The sequence below is a fragment of the Zea mays genome, chromosome 1 (assembly GCF_902167145.1).
Source record: "Zea mays cultivar B73 chromosome 1, Zm-B73-REFERENCE-NAM-5.0, whole genome shotgun sequence".
NCBI classification, from domain to species: Eukaryota; Viridiplantae; Streptophyta; class Magnoliopsida; order Poales; family Poaceae; genus Zea; species Zea mays.
In genome coordinates, this window is record NC_050096.1 from 167125309 (window position 1) to 167146297 (window position 20989).

A 20989-nucleotide genomic window follows, 5' to 3' on the forward strand; every position below is an offset into this window, starting at 1 on the left:
TGCCGAAGGCTTCTGTCGAGTGCACGAGCTTCATTATCAGACCAAGGCTAGAGGAGATGGGCTGCATGAAAACTTTGGCTGCTACAATTTTGCCTATCGCAAGAGTACAAAATTTCTAGTGATCAGTTATCGTAGCAAGTGGCTAGCTGGCCGGAAGTCTGAGTGGTTTTACGTCAAAGTTGACGATGAAAAGGAGAAGCTGGTCCAAAGTCCGCTGGAATTAATCTTCGGAGATACCAGACCCTAGTGCAACATGACACCAGGGAGTCCAAGGCAAATTGCTCTGGCTGAATTTAGAGTTATTGCAGAGCACATCGGTACTAGGGACTTAGTGCAAGAATTTTTGGCTTTCAGAGTGTTCCCTACTTTGAAAGAGTGGGACATGCCGAAGCTTAAGGGAAAATAGAAGAAGGGGGAACTTATTCGGTTGCCTTATTATTATAAATTCAAGAAACATTTCAAAGTGCCTTGCCAAGAGTGGCTGGACACGATTGAAGTAATGTGCAACGAAATTCTCGGCAATTACTCCAAAAAAGAAGATCAACTAATGACTGCAGCCTTCGGCACCCGTCCGAAGCGAAGGTTGAACAGAGTAATGGATGCTCTAGACTTTGAGTATCCCGACTACGAGCGGCTAGACAAGGATGCCGAAGGGCAAAAGAGAAAGAGAGTGGCTGGTGCTCTGAATAAAGACGATGAGGAACAATTGAAAAAGAAAAAACTGAAGCTTGAGCCGAAAACAGATGCTTCGAAGAAGAGAAAAGCTACAGCTCCGAAGCAGAAGGCAATTGATGAAGAAGAAGAAACTGCTGCTACACCCTCTACCACCGACGTGGAGGAAATCTTAAAGGTAATGAATGAATCTTTGCATGTCAAGATAAGTCCACTGGGGCCACATCTGACGAAGCTTTTTCAGAAGGAAAAGGAGCCCGCAAAAACGAAGAAGGCAGCTAGGCCGAAAAAACAAAGAATCATTACAGTGACGGAAGTCATTGAAGGGACACCACCATAGGCTTCAGCTCCGAAGGCACCAGCTGTTGAGAGCACAACAGCTACTGAAGCTGCACCTTCGGAAGCTACAGCTGCCGAAGCTGCCACAGCCAAAGATATTCACTTAGAAAGCACAATTGCTAATATTGATAAGATACTGCTAGACATGGCCGCAGAAGAAGCTGTTGCATCCACCGAAGAGACTACGACCCCAGAGCCCGAGAAGAAGAAAGAAATAGCCGAAGACACTTCGGAAGATGAAATTTTTAACTATCAAAACTTAGTTGGACAAGAGCTGACAAAGGCTGAAAAAGAAGAGCTAAAAGAGTATGCCATATCTTGCGGATATCGGCCGGGGGCACTTCTCTTCGGTGGTGTCGATGACGAAAAGTTGGGCTGTGTCCGGGAACATACTCGAGCGAAGGTTATTGGTACTCTATCAAAGAGTATTGGTTTCCCGAAGCTCGAGACAGACATTAGCCGCTACCGACGACAACACATCGTCGGTAGTTTATTCTATTCAACAATGAAGATGTTCTCTAACGAAGGTTGTTTGTATGCAGAGTATGCTGTTGAGTAAGGCTTTGAAAATGCAGCAAGATTTTGAAGATAAAAAACACGAAGTTATAAATGAGAGTTTAGAAAGCAAAATAAAAGATCAATCAGCTGCTCTTGAAAAGAAGGACTTTGAGCTTTAGACAACCGAAGGCTTATTGGCAGAAGCTGAAGCTAAAATAGCAGAATTAAATACGAAGCTTCTCTCCCAGTCAGAAAGCTTTGAACAAGAAAAGCAGAAGCTTAATGCAAAATTGGAGGCCGAGGTCCAAAAAAGTTCAGATTTGCAAAAATCATTGACAGGGCTTCAAAACAAATGTCTGGAGTTTAGTAATCGATGTATACAACGACTAAAGCAGGTCTTCTATTCGGTTGGAGCTAGCAGCGAGAAATTTAATCCTTCGACTGAAGACCTGCCAGGGGCCTTCGAACATATCGAAGGTGAAATTGATGACCTTGATGAAGTTATAGCTGGACATGGTGACTTTTGTGCCCTGGTAGCTTCTCGGGGCACAGTTGTCGCCTTCCTAAAATCTGACTGCGAACATGGAAAGGTTGTCAATAGACCCATTTTCAGTTTATCACGAGCAGATCTGGATAATATTCCCAACCTTGCCCGAAGCATAGCAAATAGATTTATAAAACTGGTATGGACAAAGGGTGGACGAAGCATAGCTGGTGATGAAGCTCGGAGTCATCTTAAGTCGGTAACAAAATCATACCTTGTACTTACCTTTTCCTTCAAACTTGAATTTTCCTTACAACACTTTAATATATACAGGATGAAGAAGCCGACGAAGCTGAAGAGTAAGAAGATGAAGCCGAAGCTTAACGGATGATGAAGCCGAAGCTCAATGGATACTAATGAAGCTTGAATAGATAACTGTAGAAAAAACTCTAAGAACTCTTGTAATAACCTTTTGTAGAGAATAATGTAATTAAATTTTTCTCTGAACTTTGTCCATACCTTCTAATATATTCTTACCTTTTCGTGAATGTATAAAGTGCATCGGTGTGAACGAACTTAGCATTTTTGAGCCGAAGGCGAAAAACACCTTCCCTTCTTTTCGTACACAGTGAAGCATAAAACTGCTTCTTTTTCTTTTTGCCGAAGCCTTAACTTTATAGCCGAAGCAACTGCATGTGTCTGTATGTTATGATGATGATGATCCTATGTATGTCTAAATGAATGTTTATGAATGCAAATGTATGATGTAATGTATCGTGCAAATGAATGTCCAAACACACGCATACGAAGCCACAACCATAGCCTTCATTCCCTTAGGAATAACCAAAGTCTCTTTGCCGTTTATTTTTCGACTTCACCGCTTATTTTTCGGTGTATCAGCGCTGACTTTTCACTGTAAGTTCTGTATTCCCTTAGGAACGTCTTTTGAACTTCTTCGCCTTCTATTTCGGCGGTATCGCGTTGACTTTTCGCGCTTCGCCTTATATTTCGGCGGAATCAGCGTTGACTTTTCGTTGTAAGCTCTGCATTCCCTTAGGAATGACTTTTGAGCAGAAAACTTACACTGCACTCCCTTAGGAACGGCTTTTTGTAGCTTCGTCGTGCTCTGCATCCCCTTAGGGACGTCTTTCAAGCTTCTCCCTATTTTTCCTTTTCTCTTTGCACTCGATGGTGCATACTCAACTTTTACATTTACATTTTTGGGGGTATTGCTCTTGTAGAGCTGAAATAAGAAAAAGAGAAATTACATGCTATGGCCCCATTAAAAACCTTTCTCCCCCTTTAGAAAGGAAAAGGGTGCCATAGGAAAAATAAAAAGATTACATCAAGCTATACATAATATCGTCGAAGCTCATCCGCATTCCAAGATCTAGGAATGTCGTTGCTGTCCATATCCTTCAATCTGTAAGAACCAGGTCTTGACGAAGATACTACTAGAAAAGGTCCTTCCCACTTCAACTGTAGCTTGCCTACTGTATCTGGGTTGGCAACTCTCCAAAGTACCAAGTGCCCTGGCTTGATGTTTTTTAACCGAACTTTTCTGTCACGCCATTTTATTGTCTCGGCTTGATATTTATTGATGTTTTCCACAGCCTAAAGCCTCATCCCTTCTATAACATCTTTTGCCACAGAATAATCAGCTTCGTCTTCTGCCGAAGCCACTGTTCTTATTGATCCTGCTTTAGCTTCTTCTGGGGTTATTGCTTCGTCACCAAACAATAATTTGAATGGTGTAAAGCCTGTTGACCTTGATATTGTTGTGTTGTGGCTCCACACCACTTTGATCAATTCATCTGGCCACTTTCCTCTGGGCTGATTGAATATTAACTTCATTATTCCCGTCATTATAATGCCATTGGCTCTTTCAACAAGTCCATTTGACTCCCGATGTTTGATCGATGCAAAATGAATCTTCCTGCCAATTTGTTCACAAAACTCTTTGAAAGCTTCAGCATCGAACTGTGTTCCGTTGTCCACAGTAATAGCCTTCGGCACTCCGAAGCGACAAACAATATTTTGCCAGAAAAATTTCTGGACAGTGATCGAAGTTATTGTGGCTAAAGGCTTCACCTCAATCCACTTGGAAAAATATTCTACCGCCACTACAACATATTTTAGATTTCCTTGAGCTGGTGGAAGTGGGCCTAGCAAATCGAGACCCCACCTTTGCAAGGGCCAAGTGGGCTGTATTAACTGAGTTAGAGACGAAGGTTGTTTCTGATCTCTTGCACATTTTTGATAGCCTTCACATTTTTGAACTAACTCTACTGCATCCGAAGCTGCCTTCGGCCAATAAAATCCTTGACGAAATTTTTTTCCCAGCAAGGGCCTAGATCCGATGTGAGATCCACACAGACTTGCGTGTATCTCCTTCATCAATTTGATACCTTCGGTTCTTGATAAACATTTGAGGAGTGGTGAACAAACTCCATGTTTATACAATTCCCCTTCTATTATGACGTATGGTCTTGTTCTTGCCTCCATTCTTTTGTTATAAGCTTCGTCACTTGAAAGACAATTTCCTTGAAGAAAAGATATTATTTCAGTTCTCCAGTCTTCACTGTGCACTGGAGAAATAGTGAGCACTGCTCTTTCCATGAGCTCAACCGAAGGTGCTTTTATTGTTTCAAAAAATATTTCGGAGGGTAAGGGGAGCCCCTGAGCCGCTGATTTGGCTAGCAAATCCGCATGCTCATTTTCACCTCTTGGAATATTTTTGACAGAAAACCCTTCGAAAGAAGCTTCCAACCTTCAGACTGCATCTAGATATTTTTCTAGCTTCGGATCTCGTGCCCTGCTGCTCTTATCCACATGACCAGCAATAACTTGAGAATCAGTCTTTAGGATAGCCCTTCTTAGTTTTCGAAGCCCCAAAAGAAGTGCTTCATACTCAGTAATATTATTTGTGCAACTGAAGTCCAGTTTGTCTGCAAAACATGTTTTGACTTTTGAAGGTGCTACTAGGACCGCAGCTGCTCCTGCACCGAAGGTTCCCCAAGAACCATCGCAGAACACCGTCCAAGCTTCGGTATCCTTGTTTGTCCCTTCTTCGTGCACCCCTGGCATCCAGTCAGCAATGAATTCTGCTAGCGCATGGGATTGAATTGAAGATCTATGCACGTAATCAATGGTGAATTCATTGAGCTCCGCGGCCCACTTTCCAACCCTTCCAGTAGCTTCTCTGTTCCTCATAATATCCTTCAGAGGCTGTGACGAAGGAAAAATTATATAATAAGCCTGAAAATAATGTCGAAGCTTTCTGGAAGCCATTAACACAGCATACAACACTTTCTCCAACTCTGTGTAATTTTTCTTTGACAAGCTCAACACTTCGGAGACAAAATATACTGGGACTTGCTTTTTATTTTGTCCTTCAAGCTTCTCATGTACAAGTGCTGCACTCACTGCAGAGTGCGAAGCTGCCACATACAATAGCAGAGGAGCCCCTGGCGTGGGTGGAGTTAGTGTCATTAGGTCTATTAGGTACTGCTTCAGCTCTTCGAAGGCTTTCTGCTGAGCTGATCCCCATTGAAAGACTTCGACCGACTTCAGTACTTCGAAGAATGGTAAATTTCTCTCTACTGATCTAGATATGAATCGATTCAAAGATGCCAGTCTTCCTGTCAGCCGTTGAGCCCCCTTCTTTGTGCTTGGCGGCTCCATCCGAAGAATAACTTCGATTTTATTCGGATTAGCTTCGATCTCTTTTATTGAAACTAGACAACCAAGGAATTTTCCATTCTTTACTCCGAAGACACATTTTTCTGGATTCAACTTCAGGCCAGCTTGCCTAAAGTTAGCAAATGTTTCCTGCAGATCAGCAATGTGATTTTCTTGCTTCATGCTTTTTACTATAATATCATCAACATATGTTAGCACATTTCTGCCTATCTGAGAATGAAGGACTTTCGCTGTCATTCTACTGAAGCTTCCTCTAGCATTCTTGAGCCCCTCAGGCATCCGAAGATAACAATATGTACCACTGGGGGTTATGAAGCTGGTTTTTGGCTCATCTTCCTTCTTCATCCGGATTTGATGGTAGCCTGAATAGCAATCTAGTAGACTCATGAGCTCTGACGAAGCTGCTGCATCTACTAGAGAATCTATTCTTGGTAATGGGAACTCATCCTTTGGACAAGCTTTGTTGAGATCAGTAAAATCAATGCACATTCTCCATTTACCATTGGCCTTCTTCACCGTAATAGTGTTGGCTAGCCATTCTGGCTATTTTACTTCTCTGATGACTCCAGCACTAAGAAGTCTTTTCACTTCATTCCGAGCACCTTTGGCTTTGTCATCAGACATTTTCCGAAGCCTCTGCTTTCTAGGTCTGAAGGATGGATCGACATTAAGCGAGTGTTCAATGACATCCCTGTTGACACCTCAGAGATCGTTGGCGGACCATGCGAAAACATCTTTGTTGTTGAACAGAAACCTTGTTAGAGTTTTCTCCTATTCCTCAGACAATTGAGATCCAAGCAATACCTTTTGCTCTGCTATATCTTCACATAAAAGCATGGGCTTCGGCTGATCGGTCGAAGCAGCATTCTCCCTTCTGTACTTATACTGATCACAAGCTTCAGCTCCATCTATATTATGGATTGCTTTTGAATCTGTCTAGTTTCCTTTAGCCTTTCTGGCAGCTTCCTGACTTCCATGAATAGCAATAGGCCCTTGATCCGAAGGTATCTTCATACATAAATATGCTGGATGAAGAATTGCTTCAAAAGCATTGAGTGTCCCACGACCAATGATTGCATTGTAGGGGTACTCAATGTCAACAATATCAAAAACAACTTGCTCAGCCCTTGTATTGTTGACAAATATGAAGGTCACCGGCATCGTGATCTTGTCGAGCGCTACAATCTGCCTTCCTTCGAAGCCACAAAGAGGGTGTGTAGCATCATGAATCTTATCCTCTGGTTCTTGCATCTGTCTAAAGGCCTTAGCAAATATAATATCTGCTGCACTACCCGTATCAACTAGAACATTGTGGACTAGAAATCCTTTGATAACGCAAGAAATAACCATAGCATCATTGTGAGGGTAATCCTTGAGCTGAAGGTCCTCTTGGGAGAAGGTAATTGGGATATGGGACCATCTCGACTTGATGAAGGGTCCCTGCACCCCGACATGCTGTACCCTTCTCTGTGCCTCCTTCTTCTGCTTCTTGTTGGCCGGCTCTGAGCATGAACCGCCTGTTATCGAGAGTACCAGCTTCGTAGCCGAAGCAGCTCTAGCTTGGTTGTTGAACGAAGCATCAACTCAAAAAGTGGAAGTGAGTTCACCGGAGGTGGGTGCCAATGTTGGGGACTTGCTCTCAAATGCTATGATTTAAGAACAAGGCAACATAAAATGTTAAATATTAATGCCCTTCGTCCACTGTAGCATTATCTCCCCAAGGATTTAATGAACTTCGGACGAAGGCCATGAGCAAGATATCACGAAGGTCATACCTTCGTGATTAGACTTATAAAACAATGTAGGATAAAGTATAAAAAATATGAAACATAAGAGAATGATATATCAAAAATACATAAGATCATTCACATATTTATTATACAAACCTAAATATTAAAACATAATATTTAGGTACATTTATACCTTCGCCTTGGCAGAAAGCAGTAATTCCAGCGTACTATGCCAGCGATTGCAAGATTGCGTGAACAGTACAGGGGTATTGTTCACCTATTTATAGGCACAGGGTACAGCCTGTGTAAAATTACATTTATACCCTTTACAATCAACTACAATAATGACACAGAATATCATGGGTCTTTAGGTCATTTCATCTTTAAGTCGGTTCACCCCTTCGTCTTGAGACATATCACTTGTGCCGAAGCTTTATAGGCGATAGCTTCGTCATTGCTTTTGATAGGATCTGCCGAAGGTGTTTCTTTCTTTAGGATCTTCGGCTATGAAGCATACCCCCAACAATAGTATAATTGAAATGCAACGGTAGAAATGAACATTCATGACCAGACAAAAGATAGACAACTCAGTCCACCAAACTAAACAGTTCAACTACCATGAAAGAATAGAATGTAATAATCCCCTAGACTTGACCCTCCCTGTTTAACATCATTATTAAGCAGTGGTTCCTTTATTTAAAGGTGTGGTGGCCGTGCTGCTACATCCCTCCTTGCCCAAAGCAAAGATCAGGTGTCTGCATCAGACAATGCAAGAGTGAGATGACACATCTCAGCAAGTAAAAAGAGCAAACAACAGTTGGACAATGTAAACCAACCGTGCATAAGCAACCACGTGGTTCACAACTTCTTTCTTAAATATTAATTTGCATCAAGTAAGCAAGTAATCAATTACTTAATGCCAAGATGAATCGCAAAGTAAGTATCCACATCATCCACATCACCATAATAGGTTCCACACTTCCCTCATGAATGCACATGGCTACAGATGCAGTATGACTTCTGCCTTCATACCTCTAAGGATATGAACCTGCATCATACCCCTTCTCGGGCAACATATGATGCTCATTGTACCAGTACGGTCGGACCATAAGATCGCGACAAAACTTCAATGCAATGGATGATGAATGTATTATGCATGTCAACAACATGAGTTCTTCTCAAATAAAATGTGCTAGACATATACTTCCACCCATTTCACATAATAAACCACATGGGTAACATGATCAAACCACAACATCCACATGTATAATAAATAAACATGAATAACTTTAAACGACGGTACCCAATTAGGAATATGAATACGAACACAAATAGCACAAACATAATCAAGTATAAGACTCTTCAATCAACAGACAGAATAACCATCACTGTTTTACTTGCATTCACCGGAAGTTTGGGCAAATCCCTAAGTACGATCCGGAAGTCCACCACCTGTTTTTGACATACAACTTAGTGCACCAATTTCACACAATCAGGCTCATAAACGAAGTCACACCTACGCACAATCTCAAACCCCGCCGCGGGTAACATCTCTCCCCACACCCATCAAACTACAGCGGTGCTGCTTAATAATTTCATAACTTTAAAATTGTGACAGCAGTGGTAATAAAAAAACTCCAGAGCCATCTACATAAAATTCCCCACAAGTTTTGTATACAATTTATAATTAAATTCTAACATCTAATTAGCCCAAAACAGTCCACAAGATAAACCCTGTAATCTGTTTTTTTGTCTTTTGGACAGCGATATACCTGGATTCAAACAGCGATATCTTTTAAAATATAATTCCAAATCAAGCGCATAAGTACTCATTGGAAATATAAGACAAAGCCCTACATGATTATCATACTGGTTATCACTAATTACCCACAAAAAATTCCCAGAAACTGCTAATACTACTGCTGTTCACCCACCTGAAAATCTGTTTTTTTGGACAGCAACATACCCAGATTCAAACAACGATATCTCCTAAATTATAACTCTGAATCGAGCGCATAAGTACTCGTAGGAAAGGTATGACAAAGCTCTACATGATTATCCCACTGATTCCCACTAATTAGCCCACGAAAATGCTCAGAAATCCCTAGAACTATTTCTGTTCACCCACTCACAAAATTCTTGGACAGCACCTCTACCGATTCGCATAGATAAACACATAATCAAATTGATTGCAGCACAAAAACAACAAAACTTAATCACAAATTCACCTTGGGATCTTCCCTTCCTCCTTCTTTCTTCCTCCCTCCAAACTCCAATTGAGATCGCAGCCACACGACGGAGAACCACATAGGAGGCCTGCACCTTGGAGGGGGGAAGAAAATGGGGGGGGGGGGCTAGGGTTTTGGGTGGTGATGGTGGAGGAGGAAGAAGATGAGAGAGGGGAGGGGGGATCAAGGTTCAAGGCCCAACTCGCCCACGTGACAGCTCCCGGCCCCGTCGCAAGCAACTAACCAAAGAAATTCTACAGTCTTACAGGTGAATGTTTTCCACAAATTCCAAATTCCCAAAGCGCATCACCCGAATGAGGAAAAAGAACAAAAAGAATAACCTCCACTTCTCCTCTTTGCAAACCGGGTATCACAGGAATGTGTTGGACCGTCCGATCGAGATCGTGGGATCCGAGTTGATGTCTGTGTAATTAAATCTGGACCGCGGATTGGCGATCCGAGGGCCCGTGTAGCTTACTGGTTTGTTTAAAGATCAAAGGAATCTGTGCCGTTCAAATCTAATCCAACGGCCAGATCGGGTCGATACCTCTTCGGTTTGCACACTTTGCAGAAGAGACCTTAGGTTTTTAGGCAATTAACCACCATCCTGCGCGGTGTTCGCTAAGTCTAGGGAGAATTGCAAGTTAGACCCTGTGTTTCTTAGTAATTGGCGTGCAACCCAGGAAATAGAGAAAACAGAGAAATAATTATGGAAATTTATTTTTAATACAAAAATAATTCCAGAAACTTGTATAAATCATATTAAATTCATTTTAGCTCCAAATTGATTCATTCCAGAGACATTAATTTTGTTTTAATGTTGTCTATCATCTAGTGCCTCTGTTTAGCCACGAACTAGAATTAAAATTATTCTAGGTCCTAAATAACTTCGGAAATTCATAACTTAATAACCGTAGATCTGAAGTTAGTGATTATTGTTTCTACAATCTTGTTACGTAGCGTAGAATATTATTATGCATTCTTTTTTTGTTGTTTGGTGTGATGTTATTTTTGCTATACCATGTGTGTTTGTATTGTTGCGAGTAGACGAGCAAGCCATAGAGGATCCAGGGTTTCTGCAGGTGGAGACTGCTGAGCAGGAGCTCGTTGAAGGCAAGTTGTGCCCTTGATCACTTCTTTTTACCCAGTCATGTTCTTATTAATCAAAATGATATACATAGGTTAATTTTGATGGGACCCTTTAGGTTACCCTAGTTTGACTATCTTTATACCTTGATTCCACTGAACTTTTTGGGTAGTACTTGCTATTGCTTTATGTGGTTTTGGGTATGGAGACACACATTATTCATAATCACACTTTTATTATCAGTTTGTTATTTATTGTTCATGATAAGATCATTATGTTAATTGGAACATGGAGCGACCACCCGGGAAAACAGTGCAACCACAAGGGTGGTATGGGATGCCCTTGACTGACTAACTAGGAAAGCTAGTGGAGGACTACCTTGCCCGATAGGGGCAAGGGTAGTAGGGGAGTGGTCAGTGTGGGGAGGCCCTTGGGTTTATTTTGGTGCGATGGTGGTCAGGCGAGGGGTCCCTGCATTGGAGCTTCCTAGAAACTGTAGCGGGTTTTCTGAAGCTAGTGGAACTTTGTAAAGGCCTCGTAGTGTTACCCTGCCTCGCTTCCTTGGTAGAGGTGTATGGGATTCATGACAGCTTGGCAGATGGGTAACATGACTTGTGGGTAACGATGCGCAACCTCTAAAGAGTGTAAAACTGGTATACTAGCCGTGCTCACGGTCATGAGCAGCTCGGACCCTCACATGATTAATTTATGGAATTAAATACAATTTGTCATTTTCATTGCATTGAGATTATTTATTATTACTTTTATTTACTATTACTAAGGTTTGGTATTTACTTACACTTAGTAATCGCTAATAAAATTTTGACCAACTTATAAAAGCAATGCTCAGCTTCAACTTTTATTTTGTTGATCAGCCTTACACTTCACATGAACTCCGACCTTTGGTGAGTTCATGCACATTGTTACCCATAACTTATTGAGCTGTGATCTTTTGTGAGCTCACTCTTGCACAATGAGGAGTTCGACTAGATCTAGGTGGTGTCTCCCAGTCGGCTTTGTGGCACCAGGGAAATAATATTTAGTTTGTTTTATATTTATCATTTATTTTGTAAGACTTCCGCTATGTAATAAGTAAATTTATGATATTTATGGCATTTATCTCTATACATTTTGTCATTATATGTGATGTTCTTCCTTGGCGTACATATGAGACGCACCCGGCTTTATCCTTTAAATTCGGGTGTGACAGAAGTGGTATCAGAGTCAAATGTTGACTATAGGACGAAACCTAGATAGATCTGGACAAAACCATTACCTACTTACCTTACTCTGATTCTTTCTATATTTTTCTTGATGATGTCTCACCTTCTACTGTTCTACTCTGATTATCCTTACATTTTATATTCTAAGACAAGGAGGATTTCACATTTTGGAATCCTATAGCCATGACCCCTAAAGAGATAGGAGACCTAAGACAAAATTAAAATTATTTTCTCTAAAAGTAATTGGATGATTGTTCTTATTGTAAATGCTTGGTTTGCTTCTTTGATTGATTGAATTAGTATAGCAGGGCATTATAGCATGTACCACCATAAGGTAATTAGTATGAGTAGGTGACACACTAATCTACTTAGCTAGTAAAACCCCCAAAAGATTCTGCCTCATAATTACCCATCTATTCTACATTTCTATCTTACTATGTATTTCTAACCCAGATGGTCAATTCCAGGAAGGGATGAGGAATTGATCTACCCCCCAATCCATTCAACCGGAGGGTACTTAGACAACAACAACAACAAGTAGAGATGAATCATCCAAATCCTCCCCCCAGCCGGAACTGATCCAGCAGTTGCAGCCCAGATGCGGATAATGCAACAGATGGTTGATACTATGGCGGATATGCACACGCAGATGCGGCAGGAACACCAAGAGATGCGCCAAGAGAGAGAGGAGATGCATCAGGAGAGGATGGGGCAACAGCAGCAAGTCCCACTGCCACCACCTCCACCACCACTTCCACCCTGGGACAAGCACCGAGAATTTATGAGCCACAAGCCGCCTACCTTCGCCAGCTCTCCGGATCCTCTGCATGCCGATGACTGGTTGAAGTCAGTGGAGAAAATGCTAAACATTGCTTCTGGTCATCTGACTGGTCCTGCTCCTGGCTGGTGGGATTCTTATGTTGCTGCCCATGACGCTGCTGACACTATTACTTGGGCGGAATTCACCATGCAGTTTAGAAACTATCACATTCCTGCTGGACTGATGAAGATTAAAAAGAAGTAATTTCTGTCATTGAAGCAAGACAACATGTATGTCAGTGAGTACCGTGACAGATTCATTCAGCTATCAAGATATGCTCCTGATGAGGTGGCTGATGATGAAAGAAAGCAAGAGCATTTCACAGAAGGACTCAATGGGCCACTACAGTATGCATTGGTCGCTCATACCTTCCCATCATTTCAGAGGCTTCTTGATAAAGCTCTAGCTATTGAACACAAGCGTGTTTAACTAGGAGACTTGAAGATGAAGGCCATTGCCCAGGGGCAGGGTAGCAGTAGTATTCGCCCTCGCTACGTGCCGCCCCTGGGTACACCAGCTTGTCTAGGAGGAGGACCATGTCCAGCTCAGTATGCTCCAGAGGGGACTCCACAGACACCCCACACTCGTCAGGCTGCCCCTACTGGCACCCCGACGAGGCCTACATGACAGAAGACGGGCCCTACATGCTTCATGTGCAGTCAGATTGGGCACTATGCTAATGCTTGTTCGGTGGGGAATTCCAATGCACCAACTCAGAACAAGCAAGGGATTCAGCATTGCTATGGTTAATCAAGTCAGTGCTGAGGCCACTACTGACAGTGCAGACATCGCTATCGGTATGTTTTACATTAATGCAATTCCAGCAGCATTACTATTTGACTCTAGAGCCATGCATTCATTTATGTCTGCTCGATTTGCAACCAACAATGAATTACCACTGTAAAATATGAAAACGCCTATGGTAGTAATTACACCTAAAGGGCTTGTTGAAGCAAACTATATGACACAAAGATTAACGCTGACAATTATGGGAAGGCAATTCTGGTCTACACCCATAGTATTAGAAGAAAGCAGTATAGATCTAATTCTCGGGATGTCCTGGTAGAGGAAAGCAAAGGCAGTTATACATTGTGAAAGGGGAACCGTAGAACTCACCAGTTCCAAGGGAGAAAGATTTGAAGTAGAGATTACCATAACCGCCTCTACCAGACCTGCCATATTTCTAGTAGATGGAAAATTCGTGGGTAGAAACATCAGAGTTTTTAGAGACTTTCCAGATGTCTTTCCTGAAGAGTTACCCAGAATGCCACCAGATAGGGAAGTTGAATTCGTCATTGATCTCTTACTTGGTACTGCTCCCATTTCAAAAAGGCCATATAGGATGTCAGTGGAAGAGCTAAAAGAACTTAAGAAACAATTAACCGAGTTGCAAGAGGCAGTGTACATTCGTCCAAGTTCCTCACCTTAGAGAGCACTGGTACTGTTTGTACAGAAGAAGGATGGTTCGCAACGAATGTGTGTGGAATATAGATCACTTAATGATGTCACCATTAAGAACAAGTACCTGTTACCTCGTATTGATGACTTATTCGATCAGATGAGAGGTGCTAGGGTGTTTTCCAAGATTGACCTCAGGTCGAGCTTCCACCAAATGAAGATTAGGCCATCTAATATTCCCAAGACAGCTTTCTCTACCCGATATGGTCTATATGAATTCACAGTCATGTCATTTGGCTTAACCAATGCACTAGCCTACTTCATGAATTTGATGAACAAGGTGTTCATGGAGTATCTCGATAAGTTCATCGTGGTATTCATCGACGACATTCTTATTTATTCCAAGAATGATAGTGATCATGAGGAACATTTGCGGATGGTGCTACAGAAGTTACGGGATAATCAACTTTATGCCAAATTTACCAAGTGTGAGTTTTGGCTTGATGAAGTACATTTCCTAGGGAATATCATCTCTAAGGGAGGAATTTCTGTGGATGCGGCTAAAGTAACGGCGATAGTTGGTTGGAAGATACCAAGTATAGTCTCGGAGGTCCGGAGTTTCCTAGGACTCGCAGGCTATTACCGGCGATTCATTGAAGGATTTTCTAAAATAGCGAAGCCTATGACCTTATTGTTAGAGAAGGGAAAGGAGTTTAAATGGACCTGGGAATGCCAAGAGAGTTTCAATCAATTGAGGTTTAAATTGATGGCAGCCCTAGTGCTGATTATGCCAAATCTATAGAAGAGTTTTGATATATATTGTGATGCAAGTCACCAAGGCTTGGGATGTATGCTTATGCAAGAAGGACACGTCATTGCCTATGCGTCTCGTTAGTCACGGAAGCATGAGTTAAACTATCCCACTCATGGCTTAGAACTGGCAGCCGTAGTGCATGCGCTCAAAATATGGAGACACTATATTATGGGGACCAAGTGCCAAGTCTACACTGATCACAAGAGCTTAAAATACATCTTCACTCAGAAGGATCTCAACCTTAGGCAACACCACTGGTTGGAGCTCATTAAGGACTATGACTTGGAAATTCACAATCATCCGCGCAAGGCGAATCTGGTTGCGGATGCCTTGAGTCGAAAGGAGCATGTCCATGCAGCTATTGTAACCCAGTTACCCGATGAGTTAGCAGAAGATTTTCTGAGGCTCAATCTTTGAATAGTTGCTCATACTGAAGGAATTACCATATAAGTGGAGCCTACCTTAGAGAAAGAAATATGAAAGGGTCAGATCGGTGATGCCAAAATTCAGGAGATCAAAGATCTGATAACTGAAGGTAGAGGCCCATATTTCACGGAGGATGAGCAGGGCATGATATGGTTTAAGAACCAGATTTGTGTTCCTGATATTGACAGTCTTCATGAAACCATATTGAAGGAGGCACATGACTCGGCTTACTCCATCCACCCTGGTAGCACCAAGATGTACCAGGACTTGAAACAGAAGTATTGGTGGTATGGACTAAAGAAGGATGTTGCTTCGCATGTAGAACTATGTGATGTTTGCAAGACGGTGAAAACGAAACATCAAAGGCCTGCCAGTTTGCTGCACCCGCTTAAGATACCTGAGTGGAAATGGGAAGAGATTGGCATGGACTTCATTGTTGGTCTACCCCACACATCTACTGGGTATGACTCTATATGGGTGTTTGTGGACAGGCTAACTAAAGTAGCCCACTTTATTCTGGTGAAGACCACATATTCAGGAACCATACTAGCAGAGTTGTACATGGCACGGATTGTATGCTTGAATGGTGTACCCAAGAAGATTGTGTCAGACCGGGGATCACAGTTTACTTCTCAGTTTTGGCATAAGTTGCACGAGTGCTTGGATACAAGATTGAATTTTAGTTCGGCCTACCATCCTCAAACTGATGGGCAGACCGAGAGGACCAACCAAGTACTAGAGGATATGCTTAGAGCTTGCGCTCTTAAACATGGTGGCAGTTGGGATAAGAGTTTGCCCTATGTGGAGTTCTCTTACAATAACAGCTACTAGGCCAGTTTGAAGATGTCCCCGTTTGAGGCTTTATATGGCATAAAGTGCAGGACTCCACTATATTGGGATCAAACTGGTGAAAGGCAGTTCTTTGGACCAGAAATTATACAAGAGGCAGAAGAACAAGTCCGACAGATAAGGGAAAATTTGGGGACCGCGCAATCAAGGCAGAAAAAGTTATGTTGATACCCAGAGAAGACTATTATAGTTTAAGGAGGGTGATCACGTATATCTGAAGGTGTCACCGATCAAGGGTATGAGGAGATTTAAAGTTAAAGGGAAGTTGTCCCCTTGCTTTATTGGACCCTTCTTGATCTTAAAGCGAGTGGGAGAAGTTGCCTACCAACTGGAACTACCTGACCATCTTGCGGATGTACACGATGTCTTCCATGTGTCTCAACTGAAGAAGTGCCTCAGGGTGCCCGAAGAGCAGCTACCTATGGAGGACCTTAGTGTTCAAGATGATCTGACCTATCCGGAATATCCTATCAAGATTCTTGATACCTTGACACGTTTCACGAGGAGTAAAGTGATTAAAATGTGCAAAGTGCAATGGAGTCACCATGGTGAAGATGAGGCTACATGGGAAAGAGAAGAAGAACTACGAGTAGATTTTCCCTACCTCTTTCCTAGTTCATCCTAATCTCGAGGACGAGATTCTTTGTAAGGGGGGTAAGATTTGTAATACCCAAATTTATAAAAGAGTTGAACTCATTACGTGTTTTGCCATCCACTCATTACTTTATGGAAATAATCACATTTAAAGAATTAAATAAGGCACATCCATAAAATATGCACCATATTGGATTTTTGCTTGTCTCTGCACTTAATAAAAAAATAATGGGAATATAATAATGAGATGAGAATTGGGATTTAAACCAAAGGTACAATTTAGGAATTTGGAAATGATATTGGGAAAGAAGAGAAAGAGAAATATTATAGGGTATAAAATAAATTTATGAATAAATAAACTCATCCCATAATGGCATGTTCAAATCATACGTCTAAAACTGAGTACAAAATTTCACTACAAGAATTTGAATTCAAATTTGAAATTTAAAAATAAAAAAAGAAGAAAAGGAAATAGAAAATGAGGAAAACTTGCAATTGGGTTGTGTTCGGCCTATTCGGTCGACTCCCTTTTCCTCTCGCACGCACGCGCGACCCATATGTGCCCTACGAAGCAAACAACGGTGCCGACGGGTGGGCCCATGGTGTCACCCTCTCATCAGCCGCATGAACATCCCGCAGTTGGCTTACAGGTGGGGCCCGAACACTAGTCCCCGCGTACACACTTTTCTCTTGCGTCTAATTTCTCCCTGCACTGTATCGAGGTAATTCGCCCCCCATCAAGTTCGCCCTACCTTGGCTTAGTGTAACATGGTTTGGATTAGAGATTTGGGGTGGTTTGAGGCATGAACGTGGGATCTTCGATGAATGGGCCGCCGTGAGGGGCGCGCGCCGCCGTGTTTAACCGGCCGAGTGGAGGAGACGAAGTTGTGATCGTTGATGCTCCCTCGGACGGATTAGATTAGATCTCGTTCGTCGATTGGGTGGGGAATGTGTTGGACCGTCCAATCGAGATCGTGGGGTCCGAGTTGATGTCTGCGTAATTAAATCTGGACCGCGGATCGATGATCCGAGGGCCCGTGTAGCGTACCAGTTTGTTTAAAGATCAAATGAATCTGTGCCATTCAAATCTATTCCAACGGCCAGATCGGGCCGATACCTCTTCGGTTTGCACACTTTGCAGAAGAGACCTTAGGTTTTTAGGCAATTAACCCGCCATCCTGCGCGGTGTTCACTGAATCTGGGGAGAATTGCGAGTTAGACCCTGTGTTTCTTAGTAATTGACGCGCAACCCAGGAAATAGAGAAAACTGAGAAATAATTATGGAAATTGATTTTTAATACAAAAATAATTCCAGAAACTTGTATAAATCATATTGAATTCATTTTAGCTCCAAATTGATTCATTCTAGAGACATTAATTTTGTTTTAATATTGCCTATCATCTAGTGCCTCTATTTAGCCATGAAACTTGAAATAAAATTATTCTAGGTCCTAAATAACTTCGGAAATTCATAACTTAATAATCGTAGATCCAAATTTAGTGATTCGTTTCTACGATCTTGTTACGCAACGTAGAATATTATTATGCATTATGTTCTGTTGTTTGATGTGATGTTAATTTTGCTATACCATGTGTGTTTGTATTGTTGCGAGTAGACGAGAAAGCCACAGAGGATCCAGGGTTTCAGCAGGTGGAGACTGCTGAGCAGGAGCTCGTTGAAGGAAAGTTGTGCCCTTGATCACTTCTTTTTACCCAGTCATGTTCTTATTAATCATAAAGATCTGCATAGGTTAATTTTGATGGGACCCTTTAGGTTACCGTAGTTTGACTATCTTTATACCTTGATTCCACTGAACATTTTGGGTAGTACTTGCTATTGCTTTATGTGGTTTTGGGTATGGAGATACACATTATTCATGATCACACGTTTATTATTAGTTTGTTATTTATTGTTCATGATAATATCATTATTTTAATTGGAACATGGAGCGACCACCCGGGAAAACAGTGCTACCACAAGGGTGGTATGGGACGCCCTTAGCTGACTAACTAGGAAAGCTAGTGGAGGACTACCTTATCTGATAGGGGCAAGGGCAGTAGGGGAGTGGTCAGTGTGGGGAGGCCCTTGGGTTCATTTTGCTGCGATGGAGGTCAGGCGAGGGGTCCCTGCATTGGAGCTTCCTAGAAACTGTAGCGGGTTTTCTGAAGCTAGTTGAACTTTGTAAAGGCCTCGTAGTGTTACCCTGCCTCATTTCCTTGGTAGAGGTGTATGAGATTCATGACCCCTTGGCAAATGGGTAACATGACTTGTGGGTAAAGATGTACAACCTCTGCAGAGTGTAAAACTAGTATACTAGCTGTGCTCACGATCATGAGCAGCTTGGACCCTCACATGATTAATTTATGGAATTAAATTCAATTTGTCATTTGCATTGCATTGGGATTATTTATTATTATTTTTATTTATTATTACTAAGGTTTGGTATTTTCTTATACTTAGTAATCGCTAATAAAATTTTGACCAACTTATAAATGCAATGCTCAGCTTCAACCTTTGTTTTGTTGATCAGCCTTACACTTCACATGAACTCCCACATTTGGTGAGTTCATGCACATTGTTCCCCACAACTTGTCGAGCTATGATCTTTTGTGAGCTCACTCTTGCGATATATAAACCCCCCCATAGGTGAAGAGCAGGTGCTCGAAGAGGAGCCGCACAACGAGGAGTTTGACTTGATCTAGGTGGTGTCTCCTAGTCAGCTTTGTGGTGCCATGGAAATAATATTTATTTCATTTTATATTTATCATTTATTTTGTAAGACTTCCGCTATGTAATAAGTACATTTATGATATTTATGACATTTATCTCAATACATTCTGTCATTATATATGATGTTCTTCCTTGGCGCACATATGAGACGCACCCGGCTTTATCCTTTAAATCTGGGTGTGACAGGGACCATATAGTTGTGCGACGAGTTCCCCTACTATTTCTCTCCTCCCCATTGTGCCTAGCTCCCCGTGAGATCTGAGTACCGTGGCGCCGCGGTGAACTTCGTCGTCACCGCCCGTACCCCCTTCGACGTGTGGCCCTGGGTCATCGCTGTGAAGCCGCCGATGGTGCTCGTACTCGGGGGGGCACGTTTGACGGTGACACCGAGGACCAATTGCTCGCCGTCGTCGAAAAGTCTCGGATTTCTACCGTGTGCCGTGGTCGGGTCGCCCGGGAGCTTAATCCGCGGTATGACTACCACTTTCATGTTCGCCACCTGTCCCTCTCCGTTTTGCACAAGGTCGCGTAAGAATTAGGGCTCCTTGGAGCGCTCGGGGTTCGTGGCCGGCGGCGCCGCCGCAACAGTGCTACATCACCAACCGTGCTCGAGCTAGGGGAGAAATAACGCTAGTGCGTAGATCGGGGAACGGACGACTCAGATTGATTGAGCGAACCATTTCGGTAGAGCACACCTAGGTCGTCGATCTGATACTAAACGAGGACGGTTAGAGAATGGTATACCCCTTCGTGCGATCAACTTCGGGTCGTAGATCCTTGGTCGGGCGGCTGCCGTGCAATCACGCAACGTAAAACCCTAGCGGTCTGATTCAAATCCAAGGGTCTACGTAGCACGACGTGTCCCATTATCGTGGATCTAATCCTGGCCACACGAATTAGATCTGACGGCCAGAACTCTCTGATACCCCTTCGCTGGCCACATTTTGCATATGAACCCTATGTGTTCTCCTAAATAAACCCACCATCCTTTCTCAGTGTCGAATAATTATGGATTGAACCTGGGATTCTTATAAGACAAACCTTGAAATCTTTGAAATTCACGCGCGCAATCCAGAGAAATAGAAAATCATATAAATTCATTTAGAAAATGCTTTTAGTGTAAAAACAATTGCAGGAACTTGTTTAATTCATATGAAATTTATTTTAACTTCTTTTTAACCTATTCCAGTTTCTATAATTTCGTACATTGTTTATCACTTAGTACCTCTGTTTTAGCATGAAATCTATATTACAATTTATCACTTGGTTATTTTTGTACCAAACACATCAAACCTCCAGAAAATCATAACTCGAAAACCGTAACTCCGAATTTATTGATTCTTGTTCCTACGATCTCGTTTTTATGCGTAGTTTATTATTATGTATTCTGTATT